Genomic DNA, 22,162 nt, shown 5'->3' with positions numbered 1-22,162 from the left:
ACTGGCTGACACTGACGGCGGCGGTGCACAAACGCTGGGTGGGTCTGACACACCGGTGTCAATGTGTTCCTTTTTCCATTTCCAGGAGTGTAAGAAGCCCACCCCAACACAAACTTCAATTCATAACTGCAGCTCAGTTTCCCTTTATCAGATCGTCACTATTACCGAGGTTCTCGGGCACTGCAGTACCGTAATGGGTTAATCCTGTACATCAGGAGTAGATAATCAATAGATTTTGAAACTAGATTTTTCCTAGCGAAATTTGTGTCTCACCTTTAGCTACGATAATCACGGAATCTAAAGACCTTAATTAAAATTTGTACGGTGGCAAGCACTTTCAGCTGGGCTAGTTGCGTATTAGATAGTAATTCTCTTACACGACTGCAGCACTCTGGCTCACACTGTTGCGGGGACTACCGAAGTCCAGTGATGGGGAGGGCTGTGGATATTTAATGGCTAATAAGCAAGGATACCCGGGTTCAAGCCCCGACCGTGGAACAAACTTCAATTATTATCGCAGATAAATATCAGACTCAAATGTCTCTAGGAAAATGTAATTATAAGATCTGTACATCACCTACACCTGAAGTACAGAATTTCCCTATTACGTCCAACACTGGGATTCTATTCCAAGGGCGGAGAGCCTCTACAATAGTGATAATCTAAGAAGGGGGAAATAATCTGAAAATATAAGTTGAAATTTGTGATTGGATGGCACTAAATTTTTGTATAAAGTGCAACAACATTAGGAATAGTGCTGTGGTGGTTTAATGGTTACCAATCCTATCTAGAAAGATAACGGAACTGGGTTCAAAACCCAGCAGTGGTACAAATTTAAATTCATTCCTTCAGATTCCATGGTTATCGTAGATAAAGATAAGACTCAAATTTCTTGACAAAAATCTAACTGTAAAATCTATAGATCACCTCTTTCTGTCCACCCTATTCACTTACACTGAGGCGCCAAAGACACTGATATAGGCATACAGAGATACGTAAACTGAATACGGCGCTGCGTTTCGGCAACGCCTATGTACGGCAACAAGTGTCTGGCGCTGTTGTTGGAGCGGTTACTGCTGCTACAATAGCTGGTTATCAAAATTAAAGTGAGTTTCAACGTGGTGTTAAAATCAACAGGGCGATGCGCCAGACCTTCTCTGAGGTAGCGACGACTGAAGGGGATCGTTCACCGTGACGGCAGCAGCCCTTCCGCAAATTGCTACAGATTTGAATAATGGGCTTTCAACAAATGTCAGCGTGCGAAACAATCAACGAATCATTCAACGAAACATCATTGATACAGGCTTTCAGAGCCTTGTGAGCGCACAACACAAAGCCTTACGCCTCGCCTGGACCCGTCAACACCGACAATGGACTGTTGATGCCTGGAAACATGTTGTCTGGTCGGACGAGTTTCGTTTCAAATTGTATAGTGTGGGTGGACCTGTACAGTCCATGAACCCATGAAACCTGCATGTCAGCAGGGACTTTTCATGTTTGTGGAGGCTCTCAAACTGAGTGGGGCACGTACAGTTGGAGTGATATGGGACCCTGATAAATCAAGATACGACTCTGATAGGTGACACATACGTATGCTTGTAAAGAATGGCAGCTAACTCTAAATATAGATAAATGCAAATTAATGCAGATGAATAGGAAAAAGAATTCCGTAATGTTTGAATACTCCATTAGTAGTGTAGCACTTCACACAGTCACGTCGATTAAATATTTGGGCGTAACATTGCAGAGCGATATGAAGTGGGACAAGCATGTAATGGCAGTTGTGGGGAAGGCGGATAGTCGTCTTCGGTTCATTGGTAGAATTTTGGGAAGATGTGGTTCATCTGTAAAGGAGACCGCTTATAAAACACTAATACGACTTATATTTGAGTACTGTTCGAGCGTTTGGGATCCATATCGGGTCGGATTGAGGGAGGACATAGAAGCAATTCAGAGGCGGGCTGCTAGATTTGTTACTGGTAGGTTTGATCATCACGCGAGTGTTACGCAAATGCTTCAGGAATCCGGTTGGGAGACTCTAGAGGAAAGGAGGCGTTCTTTTCGGGAATCACTACTGAGGAAATTTAGAGAACCAGCATTTGATGCTGACTGCAGTACACTTTTACTGCCGCCAACTTATATTTCGCGGAAAGACCACAAAGGTAAGATAAGAGAGATTAGGGCTCGTACAGAGGCATATAGGCAGTCATTTTTCCCTAGTTCTGTTTGGGAGTGGAACAGGGAGAGAAGATGCTAGTTGTGGTACGAGGTACCCTCCGCCACGCACAGTATGGTGGATTGCGGAGTATGTATGTGGATGTAGATGCACCCTGTCTAATAAACTTATCCATTCACGTCCATTGTGCATTCCGAGACACTATGGTAATTCCATCAAGACAATGCGACACACCACACATCTAGAATGGCTACAGAATGTCTCTAGGAACACTCTTCAAGGGTTGAAACACTTCTGCTGGCCACCGAACTCCCCAGATACGAACATTATTGAGCATAACTAAGATGCTTCGCAATGTGGTGTTCAGAAGAGCTCTCCATCACCTCGTACATGACGGATTTATGGGCAACCCTGCAGGATTGGCTCTGAGCACTATGGGACTTAACTGCTGTGGTCATCAGTCCCCTAGAACTTAGAACTACTTAAACCTAACTATCCTAAGGACATCACACACATCCATGCCCGCGGCAGGATTCGAACCTGCGACCGTAGCAGTCGCGCGGTACCCGACTGAGCGCCTATAACCGCTAGACAACCACGGCCGGCCCTGCAGGATTCATGATGTCAGTCCCCTGCATCACGACTTCAGACATTAGTCGAGTCAATGCCACGTCGTGTTGAGGCCCTTCTGCGTGCTCGCGGGGCCCCTACACTATATGATGCACGTGTACCAGTTTCTTTGGCTCTTCAGTGTATGAGTCGTGGCAGCTATAATACATCGTGAGAACATATGACGTCACTGTAACTACAGTATATGCACACATCAAAAAAAGTTTTGCATGCCCCCGGTTCTATGAACTCCTGAAGATAGACGTTCACTGTGGATATTGATTGTTCAGAGATGTCACTAAAACCGCCTAAAGATGTAAACAACCATGTATGGGAAGCGCCTATTAGATTGGGAGGGGGTTGGGGGGGTGGCGGGGGACAGCCGATCAGCTGCAGTCATTCCACCAGGAAGGAGGTATATGGCTCGTGTTGTCTATAGTTCAACCCTGCCTGGACTGCCAGTACCGCCGTTCGATCGCGTCCGCATTGTTACTTTGTGCTAGGAAGCGCTCTCAGCAAAGGAAGTCTCCAGGTGTCTTGGAGTGAAGCAAAGCGATGTTGTTCGGACATGGAGGAGATACAGTGAGACAGGAACTGCCGATGATATGCCTCGCTCAGGCCGCTCAAGGGCTACTACTGCTGTGGATTACCGCTACCTACGGATTATGGCTCGGAGGGACCCTGACAGCAACCCCACTGTGTTGAATAATGCTTTTCGTGCAGCGACAGGACGTCGTGTTTCGACTGAAGCTATGCGCAATAGGTTGCATGATGCGTAACTTCACTCCCGACCTCCGTCGCGAGATCCATATTGCAGCCAAGACACCATGTAGAGCGGTACACATGGACCCAAGAACACGCCGAATGGACCACTCACGACTGGCACCACATTCTCTTCACCGATGAGTGTCGCATATGCCTTCAACCAGACAACCGTCGGAGGCGTGTTTGGAGGTAAACCGGTCAGGTTGAACGCCTTAGACACACTGTCCAGTGAGTTCAGCAAGGTGGAGATTCCCTTCTGTCTTTGTGTGGCATTGTGTGGGGCCGGTGTACGCCGCTGGTGGTCATGGAAAGCACCGTAACGGCTGTATGATATGTGATATGTGATCCAACGACCGATATCGGCAGCCTATTGACGAGGCATTCGTCTTCGTGGACGACAGTTCGTACCCCCAACGTGTGAATGATCCCCCAACGTATGATTACGACATCGCTCGACTAGAGTGGCCAGCACGTTCTCCAGACATGAACCCTATCGAACATGCCTGGGATGGATTGAAAAGGGCTGTTTATGATCGACGTGTTCCACCAACCACTCTGAGGGATCTACGCTGAATCGCCGTTGATGAATGGCACAATCTGGAGCAACAGTGCCTTCCTGAATTTGTGGATAGTATGCCTCGACGATTACAGGCATACATCAATGCAAGAGGACGTGCTACTGGTTATTACAGGTACCAGCAGTCAGGTCCAACACCTCTGAAGGTCTCGCTGTCTGGTGGTACAACACAGGTTCCGGAACTCTCGGAAACGAGGCGATGCAGTGCTTTTTTTGATGTGTGTATTCAAAAGCCCATGGCATGCAGTACAGAAATCAATACGAAAAATTGCTACTGCATGCAAGGATGGCTTGGTACTAGCGCCTGTAACATACATTGTAAATTTAGCAATGCTACAAGATGAATGTAAGCAGAGTGGAACACGGCGCAAGTCAATACTGTCTCTCTCTCTCTATGGCAGAAACCCTACACAGTGTCATTACTGGGTAATGTGGTCATACTGCATGATAACGCTGCACTCCAAACAGTAGACGTCATTAAGAATTGTCTACATCGTTAGGGTGGGAAATCGTCTCCGACACACCTTACTCACGAGACCCCAATCTGAGCGACTAAGATCTCATTCCGCAACAGCAAAAACCACTGTGTGTTTGGTGGCGATGATGAGGGACACACAACACCCAGTCCCCTACCGTGGTAGGCGGTGATGCTACCGCTACGCTACGGAGGCGGACTCTCTTGACGTATGATGCTACTAAACAGAAATACAAATTCGCATGTTTAAAGTATTATCTATTATATTCAGGTCAAGCCTGACAAATAAGAAAAGGTAACTGTATTTTCTTGAATCCCCTTGGTCGGTTTTGTTTCCGGTTTTCCGACTGCAGTGAACCCAAAATGAGGGGGGGGGGGGCAATAAGTTAATCCGGGAAGTCTCCACCGCATTTTCCAAGACTGTACAGTTAATAAAGCCATTTACACAATCATGTCAACACTAATTGTGTTATGAGTTACTCAATGTTATATCTGAACATTTGCACGATGAGAAAAATGTGTTAATCAAGTAAAGGTGAACAATAAGCAAAGTGGATATGGAGGTGTGATTTTATATATATATATATATATATATATATATATATATATATATATATATATTAACTCTTTTTTTTAGGCCGAGGGGCAATGTAATACCTACAACTATATTTATTCAGAACAATATTCGCGATGGCATTGTGTCTCCAATTTGAGCGAACATTCTCGTGATATTAACAAAAAAAGGACTTCATCATTACTAAAATAATAATAATTTATTACTGTCATTGTTTAAATTATAACATACAGGAGTCTTTCGCACTTTGGTTAGACAGGCACATGCTGTCTCGGATGCTGAAAATTTACCACAGTAGCTGCAACATCTTAAGGATGTGTTCAATAATAACTGCTATACGGACCGACAAATTCAACTGCTTTTGAGTTTGGACCTCTACCTGAACCTTCTGAAGACACCTTTAGGTCTTTTGCCTTTTATTCCGTATGCTGGCAATGTGTTAGCCAAGATAGGTAGACTTTTGAAGAAATATGAGATCAGATGTGTTTTTCGTCCGCCAGCTAAGATTCCAGGACTTCTTGGCTCTGTCAAAGACGATTTAGGTATGAGGAAGAGTGGCGTTTACAAAATACTGTGTGAGTGCGGAAAAATTTACATTGGCCAAACTATTCATACCGTCGACAACAGGTGTATTGAACATAATCGACATACGCGATTATTACAACCAGATAAATCTGCAGTGGCTGAGCATTGCCTTACAGGGGGACACAGGATGTTATACAATGAGACGCAAGTAGTTACAAATGCTTCTCGGTGTTTTAAAGGAATCTGTTTGAAATCAGACTAGCGGATAATATCATTAATCATGATAATGAATACCCGCTAAGTAGAACGTGGAATCCTGTTTTATCAGGCAAGAAGAAACAACGGCATTTGAATCGGCCAGCTATGAATAATCATTTGTAACGATACATAGTTTTCAACAGTATTCACCACTGGAGGCGCAGCAACTCTCTTTGCGCCAGGGGGCAGCAGGAATGATTGAGCGAGTGCGCACTGTATCTAGCGCATGAGCAGTTGTACTTCCGATGCATATGAAGGTGCAGTCATTTGCGAGTGGAATCAGTTATCGGCGAAAGCAGCGTAGCTTTTCTCACCTGATGATGGCGGCCAGATGGACCGCTCAAATATTGTGCTCGGATGACAGTTTGATCCGACAAGAATTTGATATACGCCGGGAAAGTCTACATAGACACATTAATGCATGTAGTTAAGGTACAGAAATAATTTGTTGAGAGTAAAGTAACGCCTTAACCAGAATTGATAAATGATTGTCTTACGCTGGCCGCCGTCTTAGTGAAATATTGCAGCGGCAGTTTTCAAATCAAACTACTAACTACACAAGAATCTTGATCGTCAATTTTCACGATAATAATTGTGTATTGGTGGCCCAGAACATACCCAGAAATCATAAATTCGACTTAGATTATGAATAATCTTTAAATATGGTGCAAAAAGTATCTCACGTGATGAAACTGTTCTCTGCTAATGTATGAAACGTGATTATTTCGTAAGAACTATTGGGAAATATTTTTGTTTACGGGAAAGAACACGTTAGTGTTGTGCACATGTATTGCGTGTAAAAATAGTTCAATTTGTTTTAGAAAAAATGTTGCCACCTTGAATAATAATTCGCTAAATTGTGTAAGATCATTGTTGCCCCATTTTTACTGCTTGACAGACAATACTGGTACAGGTTTTCAAGTGGAGATTTCTTTAACAGGATAACTATATTACGCTGGGAAAGGCAGTGATTAAATGAAACCTCATGTACGCTAATCATAAGTAACTGGTTTTGTTGTGGTCCTGCCCACAATTTGTAAAATACGGCAATCCGAACCGCACGCCACAACCTCAACATTCCATTGTCGATGAGCTGTCAAGATTGTCAGTGGGAAATGATGATCTGTTCAACTCATCTGAGGCATCATTGTGTCAGATAGATTCTCTGGACGCTCCCGCAGTTTAAAATTTTCCCATGGACTTTCGTGGCATAACACTGTAAGATGGCAAGAACTATGCCCCTTCCATAAAGTCATTAAAGATCATCTAACTCACGTTGAGCGAACAGTAGGGCTGAACAAAAATGACTGACAAGGCACAATGCATCTTGTAGAGGGTATAGTATGGACACATTGGAATAATTTATGTCAGGTGATGGTTTTGAAGTAATTCACGTGACATGAAAACTTTGTGGAAACGTGTCGATTTACTGGAGGCTAGTTTATCCCAGGGAAGTATTCGCTGGCTGGGGAGCAGCATGCTGAATTCACGATCCGCAGAGTCTGAAGTAAATCACGTGAAGAGCGACAGAATGAAATATGCCGCCCTCCGATGTGAACGTAGAACCAAGGAATTTGAAGTACTTTCCTGGGAGTCAGAATTTTGGAAAAAATGGTGTTTTGTGTAGGTGCTAACCTTGATGGGTGGCCTGGGAGGAGCTAAATAGCATAAGTTGAGAGGAAGGGAAATTTTGTGGAAATTTGTTCACTTCCCAGAGTAGGCATTGGTCGGCGCTGGGAAGTGGCACGTAATTAACGCGAGTTGCGTTGCAATTGGCGTAAGTGATTAGGCTGGAGGGGAAACCGAGGCAAATAGTGGACTGGGAGAAGTCTACGTAGGGGTCTTCCATTCCCAGCTTGCCTAGAGTGCAGACGTGGCGTTCTATACTCAGCTTGCCTGAGAAAGAGTGAGCATCTCTGCAGCTTAGGACTTAGCAAATGGAACGATTGAGCTTGGAGATTGGAAGTTTTTGTTTAGCTATGTACTGAGCAAGATAGCTAGCAGTGAATAGACGTCAACAGCCTTGCAGCACCACAAGGTCGGCCGACGCCCACACAACGATGCTGCTCCGCCACGCTGTATTGTAGAATTCTTCTCACACTTCGCATTACGCCTGCGTCAGTCAATAGGAATTAATTTTGAGTCATCGCGCTTTACTCCACAGAAACGCATTTTATTATCACTGACTGGTAGGAGAGTCATGTAATATGATGATTGAAGGTCGTGAGTTAAAATAAACTTGTGCTAATCGACTGCATCTCTTTTCAATCATGTAGTGGAAATTCCAAGTCATTTTCTTAATTAATTTTATATTCAACAATTGCATCTGTTGTTCAATAGCTGAATTTAACATCAATGTGTACCCCTTTTTAATTAAAAGTGATTAATTCTGAATCAATTAATGTCAACACTGCCACCGCAGTTAAATCAGGAGTCACAGGGGTTTATTAATTTCTTTGCGTTATCTGATGCAATATCAGTTTTGCACTCTCTGTTCTGTTAGTCAATTAGCTGGGGTGAACAGACGCCAAAACCAGATAAGTGATGGGTAGGGTGTTAGAACACAAAGGACTGCTGCGTATGCAAATTTAACCATTGCGCTGAATTATGTGGGCAATGGGTGACCAAAGTGAGTGATTGACGACGTTCGACCGGAAGTATGTCGATACTTCGCTCACCATCAAGCCTTGTCGGTAGAGCATGGTGAGTTACTGTTACACATTGGGAATAATCAGACCCACATCATCACTCCATGCACGATTCAGCAGGATGTTTTAAGGTTGTTGCCACTGGAGTATTGTGACTACAAAGAAACTTGCTAGACGCCATTGTTCTTGGCGAGGAATGGACGCCCAGATTGAAGACATGATGAAACCCTGGGCCACTTGCATGGAGCAACAGCCTGCTCCACCTCAACACTTTTCTGACTGGTCACGCTCGAGGTGTCTGTGGAAATACATCCAGTTGATTTTTCTGGACCTTTTGGGAACACTCGATGGCATCAGTTGTTTTCCCTTTGAGGTTCCGATGAACTCTACGACGTCGGGAATACTATCAGAACACTTAGTTAAATTTTTGCATCGAATGCTTGCCCGAAGAGTTTGTGTCTGATAACGTCACCTCACAGTAATTTGAACGATTTGGCATGGCCAATGGTACTGAACATGAGATCACAGCGTCGTTCAATACACAATCAAATTATGCGAACTTTCAGATGCGCAGATGAGTAACTTCCGTGGACCTCACTCACAGGAGCAGGCCTTGAAATTGCATCCATACCGCTACCATGCGATGCCTAAAGATGGACCTTCTTCGGTCGGACTCCTGCACGGCCTCCAGCATCACTTCCTGCTTCATCTGCTGCACACACGAACGAAGGGTACCGGTCACCATAAAGAGTCTCATTTTCAGATCCAGGAAGCAGTACTCCACAGGAACTTCCGGCCCAGATGGCGATGTCAATAGGGTACTGTTTCGCATATCCTTGGACACTGCACTTTCTTGGTTTCTTTCCGTAAAGGGTCGCTCCTCAAAAGACACCACAACCAGCTTCCCCCACCGAAATTCCGTGATCGTTCGGCATTGTGTTTCGTTTTACAGATTCCGCAGGCAGCCAGGAGCCAGGGTCGCGGCCGTCCGCCGCTAATCAGATGGCATTTCAGAGTGAGGAGCTTCCCCTGGAGGTGGACGCATGTTCACCACGATGCCTTCATCACAGAAGCCCTTGTCGCCGTGGTCAAAGTCTCTGTGCCCTGCCACCTTAATCTCTGAGGATGGTTCCTCCAGCATTCGAGGTTACGGTCCTGGATTTCGGCTTACACCCTCGCTGCGGTTTTCCAGGAGTTCGCGTGGGAGCTCAGGACGAATGCCAGGGCGCGGGCGGCACCCTTTCGCCGGCTCCAGTCCAGGTTCCCGTTCCATGCGCTGTGCCTGCACCCAATCATCCCCCTGCACCGCAACCTGCGACCAAGACCAGGTGAGTTAGGGGGGAGGGGTGACGTAAGCCAAACACGAACCACCAGGTAGCAGCAAAGACGTTGATACGTCGGTAGCCCCCTCTAGAGACGGCGTATAGTCCAGCAACTGCCGCACCAAGAACTCGCAGTCGTGCCTCCGCCAGAGGAGTGGTGAGCGCCGGCGTCACAGCAGACTGGTCAGTCCCAAGTCAGCTAGACTGTTGAGAAGACCACCTTCTTCTCGTGTACCTCGTGCCGCATAGTCTGCTTCTACCAGCTCCACCCAAGACGTCTTCAGTGAACATTCTAGTGGGACAAGAACTGTTAAATATCCTGCCTTAGCTACTGGAAAAACAGTGGAACTTCAGGGTCTGCTGCCTGAGCCGATTTGTACAAAGCTGAGTATTCGGCAATAAATGGGTGTGTTCTTTCAATAGTCTATATTAGTGTTTCAGCGTTCTCCTCTTTCTCCTCTCATAGTGTTTCCCTCAGCACTATATAAGATGGTGGCGATGAGTAAAATCTTCTGTGGTTGTATCATAATTACGATATAACCGTAGTTCTGCAGTTTAGTAGAAGTGATATTGAGATATTGGCGTTTCGATAGTTAAATTAATATTAATAGCTATATCGTTGCAAAATACAGACAGAGAGAAAAGAGGCAATTGTTCCTAAATAGCGCCCGTAAATTTCACAAGTAAACTTTCAGAATATATAGAAAAGTCAGTCTCCATATTACTTACGTACTGCTAGAGCTGATATCCGACAACTCCGTGCATTGGTCACTGTCTTCGACACTTTTATACAAAACAGCAACACAGAAAGCGTTAACGGTGTCATACTCTGTCTGCAGATCCACAATTAATGGGATTTGGAAAATACAGAGAGGTAACAGAAACAGATAGATGACTGCAACGATAGTGATCTGTTGATACCGTACTATTTTCTCTGTTAATTTTCTGATAAATGCTGATTCCGACGGAGAAATAACTAACAATGGAGGCAGAAAAAATGTTTAGCAAATAAGACACACCTGTTGCACTATTATAATTTAACGTTAATGAGAGCAAATGCTCCACCGACCGAGCAATTTCACATCTGCCAGTGCCTCGTTTCCTACCTTCCAAACGTCGCCGAAGATTTCCAACGAAACTTGCACAACTAGCACTCCTGGAAGAAAAGATATTCCTGGCGCTCTGCTTAGCCACAGCCTGGGAGATGTTTCCAGAATGAAATTTTCACTCTACAGCAAAGTGAGCTCCAATGTGAAAATTCCTGTCTGAACTTTCATATCAGCACGTACTCCACTGCAGAGTGAATATTGCCTTCTGGAATGGTAATGAAAATTCAGGGATGGATTCAAATAGTGGAACAAGATTCCTTAGAGTTATTTCGAGTGTTACATAATTTTGCGGAAACCAACGAAGTCAAAAATGATAAAAGAAGAGCTACAACCATAGAATATGACCTCAAATTTTTCGCACCCAGCCACGGATTATTTATAATTTTGTATAATGTACCGTCATTTATAATTTATTGAAATGCTTTAATGAATACCTGAACTGGGAATGCATACCAAACTGAAGTTATCGCGTAGCGCCTTGTAACTACAAGTGGCGGGCTTACACTTTGGTTTTATTAGAAGAACATTATACGAACTGATTGGGCAATGTAACTCCCAGTATCAATAAAGAAATACAGCCACTGCAAAATATATTCCCTCAGGTAATGAATCCTCTGGCCCTGCTCAAAACTGATAACTATGGTCCCTGTGCACAAGACAAGTAAATAAATTTGTCTAACCTCTGAAGCAACAACGGTGGATCGTATTACATTAGGCTCTCTCATGAGGAAGAATATAATATACTCATAGTAGTTACCGACACAGCGGTGTGTAATGATGGCTGTACTACTTTGAAGTATATGTGAAAGTCCTTTGACTGATAAATGAAAACATTTAAGAAAATTTCAACGTCTTAAAAAAACGTATGACGCCGACAGGTAGGCGATAGTGACTTGGGTGAATCAAGAACACTGACTTTTTCAGTAATGAAGTTTGGCATTTCAAAACATCTAGCAATTGAAATTAAATTACTCAGAAAAATTACATGCTTTTTGATTAATGGAAAACTTTCTTTGTTTATGTACTTACAAAGAGTAGGATTTGTACAGCAAGTATTATCTAACATTACTAAAAACTTAAAGAAAATCTTCAGATTACGTATACCTGCATTAGCAAATCTTAGAAACATTACAATAGGGAAATAGCTAAGAAGCCTCTGCATCAAATCCGTTTACATACATTCTCGGGTACTCAACACAGAAATTAATGTTTCCAAGTACCAGCCAACTCATTTACACTACCGCGCTGGCAGAGGAAAGTAGTAAAAAATTAACTGCTACATCTTAACTGCGAGAAGACTTCTGCTTCCATATTTCATTTCGAGTAACACGTGTACTCGTAATGCTTCTTTGTGATACCAATCCAGTAATCCTTTCCTGACGGAATCAGATTTACATTTGATCATTTCACTTTACATGCCATTATATAATCACTCATCATTTTAACTACTTGTTTTACGTGCGGTCTAAAATAAAATATTGGTAGGAGAAAATTAGTACATTATAATCTAACACTTTTTGGCTTTATACAGCACGCAACAAAAACTACATACTGCATCTTCTTTCGCTCACAGACTGAAAGACACTGTTTTGCGCCAAACACTGTCTTATTCCAACACTACAATCTCAAACTAAAAGCAGTATCTTTATCTCTGCGGATGGGTAAAAACAGCGATCCGATCCTGTTTATAGAGCCCATCAGAGACATACACCTATAGACCTATAGTACTTTCATTTTAGACTACAATAGTATCATTACAATATTCGGGTGTCGCATATGGAGGGCTCAAAAGCCAATCAGTTTAAGTCATAGTTTTTGTGCAAGTGACTTAAATTCCGTAACAGATTCCTGAGTATTCAGTCTTACAGTTTCTGAGACGAGTAGCTCACAATCTGACATTTCTTACGCTAGGTGGCAGCACATGTACTGACCACAGAGTAAAAAAGTCTAAATGTTCCGAAGTCATTTAGTGTACGTCAGTTTCCAACACCGGGTTGTTTGTCTTGGCGTACTGTTAGACATAGTAATCTGCTACTGTTACACAATATGTTATTTTTAAATCAGGATGTCCTCTCCTCTCTCCACTCGTTGGGAGAGCTTATGTAAACAGAAGTGGGAAAGTTATGCCTGCAAAATCCTTTAAAAATGTGAACTGTAAATGTTCACGAAAGTGTTTTGATTTAGTAAATGCTGCAGCACGGCGATCATGGTTCGAATCCTTTTATAAATTTGCCGATAATGAAAAGCCGAATGTCTATCTTCGCGGACTAATCCATAACACAAAGGTGAAGCAACGTCGCCCAAGAAACTCATCAAAGGCACCAAAATCTAAAACTCTGAAATATTATTTGACAACAACAGTAATGTCAGTTCGTGTGTGTAAAAAGTTTTTTATGGACACATTTCGAGCTAGTGATGCTCGTCTTTATAAAATATCGGCTAGTACAGAACCATTCACATGTATTGGTAAAAGACGCCGGAGGCACCCAACGAATAAATTCGATGTGCCAAAAGTGAAAGAACACATTGAATCGTTTCCCTCTTATAAAAGTCATTATTCCCTCTCTGATGCGACAAATCGGAGACATTTGCAGTCTGATCTGAATATCACATAGATGTACAACCTTTACGTGCAGAAATGTGTACAAGGTGTTACTGAATCTGTCAAAGAAAATATGTCTGTCTATTCTACTAATTTCTATTTACATTTTCAACACCATCCAGAGATACATGCCAGCTATGCGTTTCCCTGCAAAACATTTTTACTTTTGAGAATGATGATGCAAAAAACGGGCGAGGCAAATATTACAAAAGAACTTCATCTTCGGCGAGCACAACAAGCAAGAGATTCTTTGAATTCAGGCGAGTTACTAGCAGGAGAAGATGTTTCCGTTTTCGTTTTGATCTGGAAAAAGCTTTACCTTTCCCAAAACTTCCAACATCGTATGCCAATTACAAACTGAATATGCATGTAACCTATGAGTGCACAGTCTTAATGACTCTAAAGGTTATATGTAGTTGTTGGATGAGACAGAAGGATCTCGCAGATCGCAGGAAATTGGAGCATGTCTTGTTAAACATCTTAAACACCATGCCTCATCTCATCGCCATATTATCATGTATTCAGATTCTTGCATAGGACAAAACAGGAATATCAAACTAAGCTTATTGTTGCAAAAACTTTGGCGAGATCCAGATATGGCAGCTGGTTACAGTGACCACAGATATATTGTATCGGGACACATTTACCTCCAAAATATTACAGATTTTGGCATTATGAAATCCAAAGACAAAAAGAAAGTATTTATTTTTGTACCAAGAGATTGGCTTGATCGGCTAACAATTGCCAAACGCAAAAATCCATTTACGGAAACAGAGATGAAAAGAGAAGAATTTCTTGGAAGCTTCAGATACCAATAGGAAAACAAATACTGAGGGGGGTAAAGTAATCTGGTTGAAAATGAAATGGCTAAGATACTGCAGAGACCAAGAAAATTTTGTTTTCTACAAAGAAACATTGCTGGAAGATATAGCATTTTATGCGACCAACATTACATAAAATTAAAGGAAGGCGTCCTTCTTTGATCAGTATTGTTGAAGATCCCCTGTATCCAGATCGTCGACCTGTTAAAGAGGTGAAAAAAAGCATATGTTGTATATTTGGCAATGTATTCCTCCCCATTACAATTCATTTGATGGATGGTTACCTTCAATAAACCAAAGCACATGTGCATCATTCTCAAAAACTAACGAAATCAAGGATCCTGCAGAGTATGGCAGCTATAATGATGAATATATAGATTAAAATCATCAAAACGTGCAGTGGGCAGTGACCATAGTTCGCAGTTTTTGGGTTAAATTATAGTTATATTGTAAATTATTTACGTTATGTTCTTCTGTATCGTCACAATCTGTGAGTTGTTGTAGTAGGTGCAACCACAACGGAGGGGTATCTGTTGAGACGCCAGGCAAACGTATGGATCCTGAAGAGGGGCAGCAGCCTTTTCAGTAGTTGCAGGGGCAACAGTCTGGATGATTGACTGATCTGGCCTTGTAATACTAACCAAAACGGCCTTGCTGTGTTGGTACTGCGAACGGCTGAAAGCAATGGGATACTACAGCCGTAATTTTTCCCGAGGGCATCCAGCTTTACTGTATCGTTAAATGATGATGGCGTCCTCTTGGGTAAAATATTCCGGAGGGTAAATAGTCCCCCATTCGGATCTCCGGGCGGGGACTACTCAAGAGGATATCGTTATTAGGAGAAAGAAAATTAGAGTTCTACGGATCGGAGGGTGGAATGCCAGATTCCTTAATCGGGCAGGTAGGTTAGAAAATTTAAAAAGGGAAATGGATAGGTTAAAGTTAGATATAGTGGGAATTAGTGAAGTTCGGTGGCAGGAGGAACAAGACTTCTGGTCAGGTGACTACAGGGTAATAAACACAAAAGCAAATAGGGATAATGCAGGAGTAGGTTTAATAATGAATAGGAAAATAGGAATGCGGGTAAGCTACTACAAACAGTATAGTGAACGCATTATTGTGGCCAAGATAGATACAAAGCACACGCCTATCACAGTAGTACAAGTTTATATGCCAACTAGCTCTACAGATGACGAAGAAATTGTAGAAATGTATGATGAGATAAAAGAAATTATTCACATAGTGAAGAGAGACGAACATTTAATAGTCATGGGTGACTGTAATTCGTCAGTAGGAAAAGGGAGAGAAGGAAACGTAATAGGTGAATATGGATTGGGGGTAAGAATCGAAAGAGGAAGCCGCCTGGTAGAATTTTGCGCAGAGTACAACTTAATCATAGTTAACACTTGGTCCAGGATCATGAAAGAAGGTTGTATACATGGAAGAACCCTGGAGATACTGACGGGTTTCAGATAGATTATATAATGGTAAGACAGAGATTTAGGAACCAGGTTTTAAATTGTAAGACATTTCCAGGGGCAGATGTGGACTCTGACCACAATCTGTTGGTTATGACCTGTAGATTAAAACTGAAGAAACTGCAAAAAGGTGGGAATTTAAGGAGATGCGACCTGGATAAACTGAAAGAACCAGAGGTTGTACAGAGTTTCACGGAGAGCATAAGGGAACAATTGACAGGAATGGGGGAAAGAAATACAGTAGAAAAAGAATGGGTAGCTTTAAGGGATGAAACAGTGAAGGCAGCAGAGGATCAGATAGGTAAACAGACGAGGGCTAGTAGAAATCCTTGGGTAACAGAAGAAATATTGAATTTAATTGATGAAAGGAGAAAATATAAAAACGCAGTAAATGAATCACACAAAAAGGAATACAAACATGTCAAAAATCGACTGGAAGTGCAAAATGGCTAAGTAGGGATGGATAGAGGACAAATGTAAGGATGTAGAGGTTTATCACACTAGGGGTAAGATAGATACTGCCTACAGGAAAATTAAAGAGACCTTTGGAGAAAAGAGAACCACTTGTATGAATATCAAGAGCTAAGATGGAAAGCCAGTTCTAAGCAAAGAAGGGAAAGCAGAAAGGTGGAAGGAGTATATAGAGGGTCTATACAAGGGCGATGTACTTGAGGACAATATTTTGGAAATGGAAGAGGATGTAGATGAAGATGAAATGTTAGATATGATACTGCGTGAAGAGTTTGACAGAGCACTGAAATACCTGATTCGAAACAAAGTCCTGCGAGTAGACAACATTCCATTAGAACTACTGACAGCCTTGGGAGAGGCAATCCTGACAAAACTATACCATCTGGTGAGCAAGGTGTATGAGACTGGCGAAATACCCTCAGACTTCAAGAAGAACATAATAATTCCAATTCCAAAGAAAGCAGGTGTTAACAGATGTGAAGATTACCGAACTATCAGTTTAATAAGTCACGGCTGCAAAATACTATCGCGAATTCTTTATAGACGAATGGAAAAACTAGTGGAAGCTGACCTCGGGGAAGATCAATTTGGATTCAGTAGAAATATCGGAACACGTGAGGCAATACTGACCATACGACTGTGGTCTCGCGGTTCTAGGCACGCAGTCCGGAACCGTGCGACTGCTACGGTCGCAGGTTCGATTCCTACCTCGGGCATGGATGTGCGTGATGTCCTTAGGTTACTTAGGTTTAAGTAGTTCTAAGTTCTAGGGGACTAATGACCACAGCAGTTGAGTCCCATATTGCTCAGAGACATTTGAACAATTTTTTTGACCCTACGACTTACCTTAGTAGCTAGATTAAGGAAAGGCAAAGCTACGTTCCTAGCACTTGTAGACTTAGAGAAAGCTTTTGACAATGTTGAGTGGAATACTCTCTTTCAAATTCTGAAGGTGGCAGGGGTAAAATACATGGAACGAAAAGCTATTTACAATTTGTACAGAAACCAGATGGCAGTTATAAGAGTCGAGGGACATGAAAGGGTTGGGAAGGGAGTGAGACAGGATTGTAGCCTCTCCCCGATGGTATTCAATCTGTATATTAACCAAGCAGTGAAGGAAACAAAAGAAAATTTCCGAGTAGGTATTAAAATCCGTGGAGATGAAAGAAAAATTTTGAGGATAGCCGATGACAGTGTAATTCTGTCAGAGGCAGCAAAGGACTTGGAAGAGCAGTTCAACGGAATGGATAGTCTTGAAATGAGGATACAAGATGAACATCAACAAAAGCAAAACGAGGATAATGGAATGTAGTCGAATTAAGTCGGGTGATTCAGAGGGAATTAGAATAGGAAATGAAACACTTAACGTAGTAAAGGAGTTTTGCTGTTTGGGGAGCAAAATAACTGATGATGGTCGAAGTAGAGAGAATATAAAAAGTAGACTGGCAATGGCAAGGAAAACATTTCTGAAGAAGAGAAATTTGTTAACATCGAGTATAGAGTTAAGTGTCAGGAAGTCGTTTCTGAAAGTAATTGTATGGAGTGTAGCCATGTATGGAAGTGAAACATGGACGATAAATATTTTGGACAGGAAGAGAATAGAAGCTTTTGAAATGTGGTGCTACACAAGAATGCTGAAGATTAAATGGGTAGATCTCATAACTAATGAGGAGGTATTGAAGAGAATTGGGGAGAAGAGGAGTTTGTGGCACAACGTGACTAGTAGAAGGGATCGGTTGGTAGGACATGTTCTGAGGCATCAAGGGATCACCAGTTTAGTATTGGAGGGCAGTGAGGAGGGTAAAAATCGTAGAGGGAGACCAAGAGATGAATACACTAAGCAGATTCAGAAGGATATAGGTTGCAGTAGGTGCTGGGAGCTGAAAAAGCTTGCACAGGAAAGAGTAGCATGGTGAGCTGCATCAATCCAGTCTCAGGACTGAAGAGCACAACAACAACATTTTGAAATCATCTAATTACCTTACAGTGATTGGCATCTGAACCCTCCATATAAGTGTACGCCAGCAGACTGTTTTCAATATTCCTAAATTTTAAGCTAATATATTTAATAGGCCTATTCTCTTTAAACAGTAACCTTCTCTAAAATAGTTAATTTTTGAAAGGCTCCTGTTTTTTATATGGTTATTTATTCTAGTTTCTTGTTTGAGACTCTGATAATACATTTTATTCTTCATTCACATGAACGAGAAATTTACTAACATATATCTAAGAATTTTCATATGTCTGTTAGGTACTACTTCCCCAGAATAGAGGACGAAATCCAATGGCTGAGAAATACCTTTGAAGAATGTCAATGAAATGAAATAACTCGTTAACTGATTCATCATGTTATCAGACTGTGAAACCGGTTTTTAAAACAATGTCATTGATCTCGTTCTGGAGAAGTACTCGGCGAGAGTATCCAGCAATTGTCAAAATTGCACTAAGACACTTCATTGGCTTTCCAACGACCTATGTAAAACAATATTTGCAGCTTTGCTTTGTTTGAAAAATAAGTACAGGGAAAGAAATAATGTAGATAGCGATTGGAGGCTAAAATTAACTCGTTTTAAACCAGATACTGATTCTCTTATGGGAAACAAAGAAGGTCAAAAATCGCATACTGTTCCTTTAAACATTGAACACTTGGTTTTTGAGTTTTCATACGATAAAAATCTTTCCTTTATAAGAAAGTATCAATAGTTTTCAAGCCGTCTTCTACATTACGTATTACTAATCAGCCCCACTGAAATATGTGCACATTACATATAAAGGGTGTCCCATGTAAGAGTCGTCAGGTGTTTTTCTCTGGTGTAGTGGCACACATTTGCAATTATTTTTTTGCTATTTGTAGCTGGAGTCATCCTATCTCTCATGCGACTCTCACTGTCGACGTAAATCGTCGGTTTACTTCTCGTTACACTAAAATACTTGGTAAAGCGGAATTTTACGTACCCATTCAGCACAGCTGTCCCCGATTAGTCTAGTGCGGTATTCGTGCCATCGGTACGTAGTAACAGGGACACTAAAACACGTTGAATAAGCAGTGTCACACGGCGATAGCACGGCCCTGGTCAGTGCTTTCTGCTACCACCAAACATGCAGCGCTTTTCAGTCGCTTTCGAGTACTTGTTATATTTCGTGTTTCATTGCCTCTGTTTACAGTTATCGACAATACGTATACCGCACAAGACTAATTTGGGACGAGATGCATCCTTGGCATCAGTTTTGAGCGGGAATCAGCATTGGCAGCGTTCTGCAGAACATGGCTGACACATGGATCGCCGAGATGTTGAGTCATGCAAATTTAGGACGCGGAAGCAAGCCCAAGGACATTATCAGGAAGTATTACGCCGAGGAAGCCAAAGAAGTCACAAAAATGGTGTCATAGAATAAAGTAATAAGCGAATACAGAACATTGTAACAGTGGAAGAAAAATATTTAAATTCATTAAAACCATTAAGGACCAAGACCAAAGCGTAAACTTCCTGTAACAATTCCTTAATTCTTCCAACGGTTCCGGTATGTCATTGCAAGTAAGCTTCTAAACAAGAACACAGAAGTGGGAACATAACAATGAAACAAAAAACAAATCATGTTCGCAATACAGATCCCACTCGTTTCAACCATCTTACCATTCAGGTGTTGTGGTAAGATTAGCGTAAAATACGACTAACACTAAAGGACAAGAGGAAACATTCCAGTGTTGCGGAGTGAATGTACGAGTCTCGTATTTCTCTCGCGGGTAAAGATGCGTAAGTTGTTGGCATGTTGAACAACCACATAACTTATTCGTCTATGCACTGCACCTTGAGTAAGTTAAATGTTTTACAGTTTTGATGATTAGAGTGTATAGCGCCCAATTACTAATGACTTTTCAGTCCCCGCTTATTATCTCATTGACACAAGCTTGTAACAGCTGCAGGTACTTGAAAAATAAAGAAGCACTTAATAGAGAAACCAAAACAATTTTCAGCAGTTCAGCTGTTCCCACAGTGTAAACAAAAAAAATTAAAAGAATTAGAAGATTTGAAAACGAGTTAGAGGAGAAGTTTATGTAGAAACTAGACAAGACAAAAATGAAGCAAATTGAGAAAATACTGTGATTCCAGTGTCATCTCCAAATCTTGCGATATCGATAGAACTGCATTCAGCTATCATAATGCATACGGACTTTAGGTTTCTCATTTTGCAAAAAATATTTCAGCATTTTTTGTTACTATATTTTTTCACAGAATACAACCGTTCCTACATTTGCAGCATTTCTAACTTCTCTTCCTCGATGTTCAGAGACAGTTGGCAACGGCTATAGATTAATGGAAAAAATATTAACTATACTTCATCTATCCCATTCATCTAATCTTCCAAGTACTTCACCATTTCCAACACAATTACAAATTCGACGTCAGTCTTTAAAAATTTCTTCTCCATCAATCAGGATTAGCCTAATTTTCTTAATTTTTCCCTAGTGTCCTTTTCTGCTTCCTCTATGTACTGACTAACTGTATCTGACAGATGATATGAAAAGTTCTCGGAAGTAACGGACCAAGGCATAATACGTAGGCTTGCCATCTGACCCGATTATCGGAATCGTTGCCATTGTGGACGTTCTTGCCCTAAAATCCTGAGAAGACCCAATTTTGTGCAGATTTAGCAAAATACTGTTACGAGCTTACCTCAAGCACTGAAATAACGCCATCTGTTAGCGGAACGTGTAACCGTGCAGCCGCAGTTAGGTTTATTTATGCCAACAAATTTATGTTGGCAAGGTCGTTCCACAGATGCCGTTGCATGCTGTGTATCCTGTATCGACGATGCAAGCACCTACTAGATCTAGAGCCCTGATTCGAGAAAATACCAGACTTCACCAGTAGTACGAGCCTGGAACTATGTAAGCAGCGCCACGCTGAAAAATCGAGCAGTTCCAATTTGAATAGCGATCTGATAAGACGATTCTTTTTAAACGTGGTACGAATAACGAGCGCCGGTTAGTAATGTTTGAAGTGTGTACTTCGGGTATGTGGGTTCAAATGTGTGTAAATTCCTAAGGGACCAAACTGCTGAGGTCATCGGTCCCTAGATTTAGACACTACTTAAACTAACTTATGCTAAGAGCAACACACACACCCATGCCCGAGGGAGGACTCGAACCTTCGGCGGGAGGGACGCGCAGGCGCATGTGGGACATGAAGTGTATAGTGACATGTTCTTCGATGACTAAAGTGTTGTCGTCGACTGTATACTGTCTAATAAACTTCTCATAGGTAACGAAAATGCCTAAGGATGGAAAGAGATACTATCACTTTTCGGTTGATCACACTAAAGAGCGGTCTTTTGTCAAAAAAGGATGTACAGATCAGCAAGCATCGCGTGACATTTTGTAGCTTTTTCTTCTCAGTAACTCACGGAGTTGAGACAGAAGTGAGGCATCACATTTCTACGAAGAAGCATACAAATAGATTCGCAGTAACATGGACATCAGAGCGTATTTCTGTATTCATTATTAAAAAAGATACCCAGGAAGACTTGCTCTCTGTCGCAACTGCAGAACTGGAAACAGCGTATTAAGATGTGAAGAATCATCACTGCTGCAGTTCTCTTGACTATGTCGTAAAATTGAATCCCTCAATGTATCATGACTCCAAAGTGGACAGTCTACAGGCAGGACCAAAGCTACAACGACTGTTGAAAATATTCTCCCACCACACTGCATGACCGAGTACACAAAGTCATCGCAAGGAGTTTGATTTTA

Source organism: Schistocerca gregaria, chromosome 1 (assembly GCF_023897955.1).
Source record: "Schistocerca gregaria isolate iqSchGreg1 chromosome 1, iqSchGreg1.2, whole genome shotgun sequence".
Lineage (NCBI taxonomy): Eukaryota > Metazoa > Arthropoda > Insecta > Orthoptera > Acrididae > Schistocerca > Schistocerca gregaria.
This window is presented reverse-complemented; position numbering follows the sequence as displayed.